At 36.8% G+C, this 5,064-nt stretch overlaps 1 non-coding gene across 1 annotated transcript; it reads left to right on the forward strand.

Moving 5' to 3' along the window:
* The first annotated feature begins 727 nt into the window (after positions 1 to 727).
* LOC107829709 (protein MET1, chloroplastic) lies at positions 728 to 3,794 on the forward strand. Its single transcript, XR_012695114.1, has 7 exons — positions 728 to 1,225; positions 1,881 to 1,987; positions 2,136 to 2,230; positions 2,338 to 2,414; positions 2,842 to 2,962; positions 3,227 to 3,286; positions 3,378 to 3,794. It is a non-coding gene; the product is annotated as a protein MET1, chloroplastic (transcript).
* Positions 3,795 to 5,064: the final 1,270 nt, after the last annotated feature.

A 5,064-nucleotide genomic window follows, 5' to 3' on the forward strand; every position in this document is an offset into this window, starting at 1 on the left:
ATGACATAACAAAGGTATTTTAATTTTTAAAATCGGATTCCGACCCCGATATCAAGAAGTCAGCCCCCCGATCAAACTTTTCAAAAATTAAACTTTCGACATTTCAAGCCTAATTCTACCACAGACCTCCAAATAATTTTTCGGACACGCTCCTAAGTCCAAAATCACCATACAGAGCTATTGGAATCATCAAAATTCAAATCCGAGATCGTTTACACATAGGTCCATATCCGGTCAACTTTTCTAACTTAAAATTTTCAATTATGAGACTAAGTGTTTCATTTCATTTCGAATTCCTTCCGGACCCGAACCAACTAACGCGGTAAGTCATAAAATAACTATAAAATATAAATTGAGCAGTAAATGGGAAACGGGGTTATGATACTCAAAACGACCAGCCGAGACGTTACAAACTCTTGAGTTTAGCTTGGAGAAGCTTGAATTCCACCTTATAGAGTTTAACTATACATAACTTTGAACTCCATGACAAATTATTCTGTTTTAACTAAGGATAGTTTTATTTTAATTTATTTTCGTATTAAAAAATACATAGTTATTTTTAAACTACTTTATAAATGCTGGCTATTTGTTTTTAATTAAATAGCCCAAAAATGGCCAGCTCACGCTATGTTACATTCTGGGATTCCAAGAATGTCCGGATCCGATATTTGAGTCCGACAGCCCAAAATCTCAAACCCATCAATTCGTCGACGTGGCACCACAAATTGGAATCAAAGTGAAGAGGCTACTAGAGCCACTAGTCACAGCCATGGTAATCCTTTTGCAACAAAATGAAATCCTGAATGATCACTTTTGAAACAACAGCATTTGAAAAGCAAATCAAATTCATTTTTTCATGGCTTCTACCACTAGCAGCTACACCTCACTCTGTTCTTTGCTCAAGCTCAATCAAACCAAGCAAAACCCATCTTCCTGTTCTTTGCTTAAGGTCAAGAATCATCTGCCAGTTTTTAGGAGTTTCTGCAGTAGCCATTTGGGAAAAGCTTCAATCTTGGTGGTTAAAGCTCAGGCTGCAAAAGCAGAGGGGGAAGAAAGAAGAAAAAGAAGAGAAGTACGAAGAGTATGAAGTAGAGATTGTGCAGCCTTACGGGCTGAAATTTACCAAAGGCAGAGATGGGGGTACTTACATTGACGCCATTGCCCCTGGAGGTTTTGCTGACAAGACTGGCATGTTCTCTGTCGGAGATAAAGTCCTTGCCACCAGGTATTCTCTCTTCCTTTCTCTATCTTTTTGTTTTTTTAATTCTCTAATGAAAGAACTAGAGTTTAACTGATTTCTTGACTTCGGTCGTTTTTATCTTGTTGTTATCCATACTTGTTGCCCACTACTTTATTTATTTTTTTAATTTTTTTTCCATCTGTTGTCCCGCCGATGTTCGTCCAAAACAGTCTCTCTATAGTCTCTCCGTCGTGGAAGGCTGCGTACCCTCCCAGACGACCCCACTTGTGCGAAATTACTGGCTTGTTGTTGTTGTAATTCTCTAATGAAAGTAAAGTACTTGTTTTTTTGCTGATTGCTAGTTGTTTTATGTGGCGTCGGAAAATAGTTACTATGAAGTTGTAACCCATCCATTATCCATGACTTGTCAAAACTAACTACTACCTTAGGTAGAGTTGTCATTCTAAGAGTTAAAGAAATTAAAAGGAGAAGGATAGGGCAGATAGAAATTTTTAGCATTTCTGTGTTATAAAAAGTTAAAAACTGGGCTGCCGAGGAAACTTTCATAATGCGTTATGTTACTGTGGATGTGGCTTAATCTGTGTTTCACGTGCGGTTTTTTGTACATTTGATGGTATTTATGCATGCACAAAATAGCATGCCAAAGAATGTGATTGAAACAATGTCAAAATCTGTTCAGTGCAGTGTTTGGAGAAGAAATATGGCCCGCTGCTGAATATGGAAGAACAATGTACACTATCAGACAGAGAATTGGACCTTTGCTCATGAAGATGCAAAAGAGATATGGTTAGTTGATTGAACTGATCTAAGCCAGCACTGCTTCACTTGGTTTCGTGCTGATTATTCCTTTATATGTTAGCTATATCCCTCTCACCTCATACTCATATAAATCGCTTTCCTTAGCCTTTTTATACCGTCCACCATTATTTCTCAGGGAAGGTGGAAGAAGCAGGTGAATTGACAGAAAAGGAAATTATCAGAGCAGAAAGGAATGCTGGTTTCATTAGTGATAGAGTTAGGGAGATTCAAGTGAGTAAAGAAGTTTCAAATTCCACGTATACACGATTACACCGAAATTACTATTTAGACATTTGCCTTGCCTTTGCATGTGATGCCTCAAACTCTGATGTTCTCAGTTGACAAATGCTCGGAGGAAGAAAGAGCAAAAGGAGCAAAGAGAAAAGGATCTTCGTGAAGGACTGCAACTCTCTAAGTAAGGCTGAAGCAATCATTTGATTGGTTCTGTACTCTCCAATCTTTTACATACCTACCATATGGGTATTTTCAAAATTGTCAAGAACATATATTTCTTTGATCTGAGGGTCTACCGGAAACAACCTCTCTACCTTCTCAAGGTAGGGGTAAGGTTTGCGTACACACTACCCTCCCTAGACCCCACTTGTGGGATTCCACTGAGTTTGTTGTTGTTGTTGTTGTTGTTGTTGTTGTTGTTGTTGTTGTTGTTGTTGTTGTTGTTGTTTCTCATGCTAGCACTGGCTTATAGTCAATCATGTAAAAAAGGTTCATATTTCTGGATTGTTGGCTTCCTGTATGCATTACATATGCAGGTGTTGGGATAGTAATATTAATGCCATGCATATAACGTTTTGATTTTTCTTCTTTGTATTGACTGGTAAAAGGAATGGCAAATATGAAGAAGCACTAGAAAAATTTGAGTCTGTGTTAGGATCAAGACCAACTGGAAATGAAGCTGCTGTGGCAAGTTACAATGTTGCCTGTTGTTATTCCAAGCTTAATCAGGTAAGTATTAGTACTTTCAACAAAATCGTATTTCTATTATTAGGTTTACATTCACCTGCAAACCTTTGGCTAATTTTATTCAGTAGTACCCACCATTTTGATTGGAAGCTGACCTTTCTCGAATTTTAAAATGCTGCCTGCATATTTTGTTTGAGTAGGCTGAGCTTTTAACTGACCATGAATTCGTTTTGATAATAAATTGCTCTTATAAACTGGATCTTGGTTCTTGAAATGACTCTCTTTAGTCTTTACCTCCTATGATAGCTTCAAGCAGGGTTATCTGCCTTGGAGGATGCAATGGATGCAGGATTTGAAGATTTTAAGGTACATGAGAAAAAGAGACATGCAAAAAGTTTGCAGGAAATTGTACGGTGTAGTACCTGATTAAAAATTTTCAAATGCTGCTTGTTAACAGAGAATCAGGACAGACCCTGATCTTGCCAATCTAAGGACGTCTGCGGATTTTGAGTCTCTCATGAAGAAGTTCGATGAATCTTTCATTAACGAGAATGCCATCAATGCGATTAAGTCCCTGTTTGGCTTCAACAAGAAATAGAGGCAGCAGCATGTCTGTAAACTGAAACTGAATTGCCAATAGCCCAACATTCGGATTTCGGGTAGCTTACTTTGAGATCCATGCACATATAAGGCAAAAGGTATGGATCTGCAACAAACTATGCTCCCGTTTTGGATTTTGTTTATAAGGTGAGTTAGAGATATCAAATTACTATCTGATTATTTATTGTTTATCTCAATTGTATTACACTATGGTCAATCCCTTGTAATTATAAGATTCGCATTCTGAATATGAAAAGATTCAATTTGAAACCTACAGATCCAATCCATTTTGTTCTCCAAACTTCATCACGTATTACATGCTCTTAATTTGGTCTTGTACATACGACATAGGCATCCATCCAATGTTTTAATGGGGATGATTAGTTGATTTAAAATTTACTAACCAGCTAAAACCATGACCATTAGGATTATCAGATATGGAACAATTATACCCTCCGTTAAAAGTTGGTAGCATAAATGTCACCATTTGGGCACATTTTGCCCATTTCCACTAACAGACCCAATTTTGAGATTTTAATCTTTTCTAAAATCTTATTTAAAATATCATATGTCACACTTATTCCTCTCTTTCTTTTACAAGACCCCTCCCTTACGTTTATATCCCACCAACCCCCTTTTTAATTTTTTTTTGTTCTCTTTTTCCTTCATCTCTTTTCAATTTCCATTAGAGAACCTCACCAGACCTCCGCAAAGGCCCCATTAAAAAATTTTCTATACAAAATTTCTCTCTTCCTTGTTGTTTTCCACTAGAGAAAAGAAACAAAAAAGTAATATCAGCAAACCCTTCATAGGATGGATCATCAACGTAGAATCCTGTTGGATGAAGAGAATCCATACTTCAATGGAGGTACAAACCATCCTAGCATGACCATTTAACAACAACGAGAATTCTTTGGCTATTCTAACAGATATCATGTTGCCAACCGCATGGATCATAGAAGTGCAAGCTCAAATGTGGAGAAGGTAATGCGGAAAAAGACTACTTCACAGAAAAAAACTCCACTAAAGATACAGTTGTAGCAACTGAGATGGACATGCTCGTCTTTAGTCTGGTATGGTAACTCTTGGCTCGTCTTTAGTCTGGTTAATTCAGTAAAAAAAGAAGACCAACTAAAAGTCATTAAAGAATCATTTTTGTAAGAAATCTTTAAAGAGTTCAGCCGATCCGATCGTTCTGCCAATGCTACTAGTTAACTGGTATTTTATACTAGATCAGTCAATTATAAAGGTCGATTAAAAATGAAAAAGCTAATACTATAATGAAAGGTGGCTTTAGGAAAAATAAGAATATTTAGAGTAAGAAGAAAGAGGAGGAGTAAAAAAAGGGGGTTGGATGGGGTATAAAAATCAGGGTAGAGGAGTGGTGGGATCTTGAAAAAAAGGGGCTATATATTAATTTCAGGTGTCATTTAAAAATGGGATAAAATTATATTTGGAATTTAAAAAAATTTAAAATTGAGTCTGTTAGTAGGAAGGCAAAAATATGCCTAAATGGTTATGACTGGTGCATTTATGCTACCAAC

Source organism: Nicotiana tabacum, chromosome 9 (genome assembly GCF_000715075.1).
Source record: "Nicotiana tabacum cultivar K326 chromosome 9, ASM71507v2, whole genome shotgun sequence".
Lineage (NCBI taxonomy): Eukaryota > Viridiplantae > Streptophyta > Magnoliopsida > Solanales > Solanaceae > Nicotiana > Nicotiana tabacum.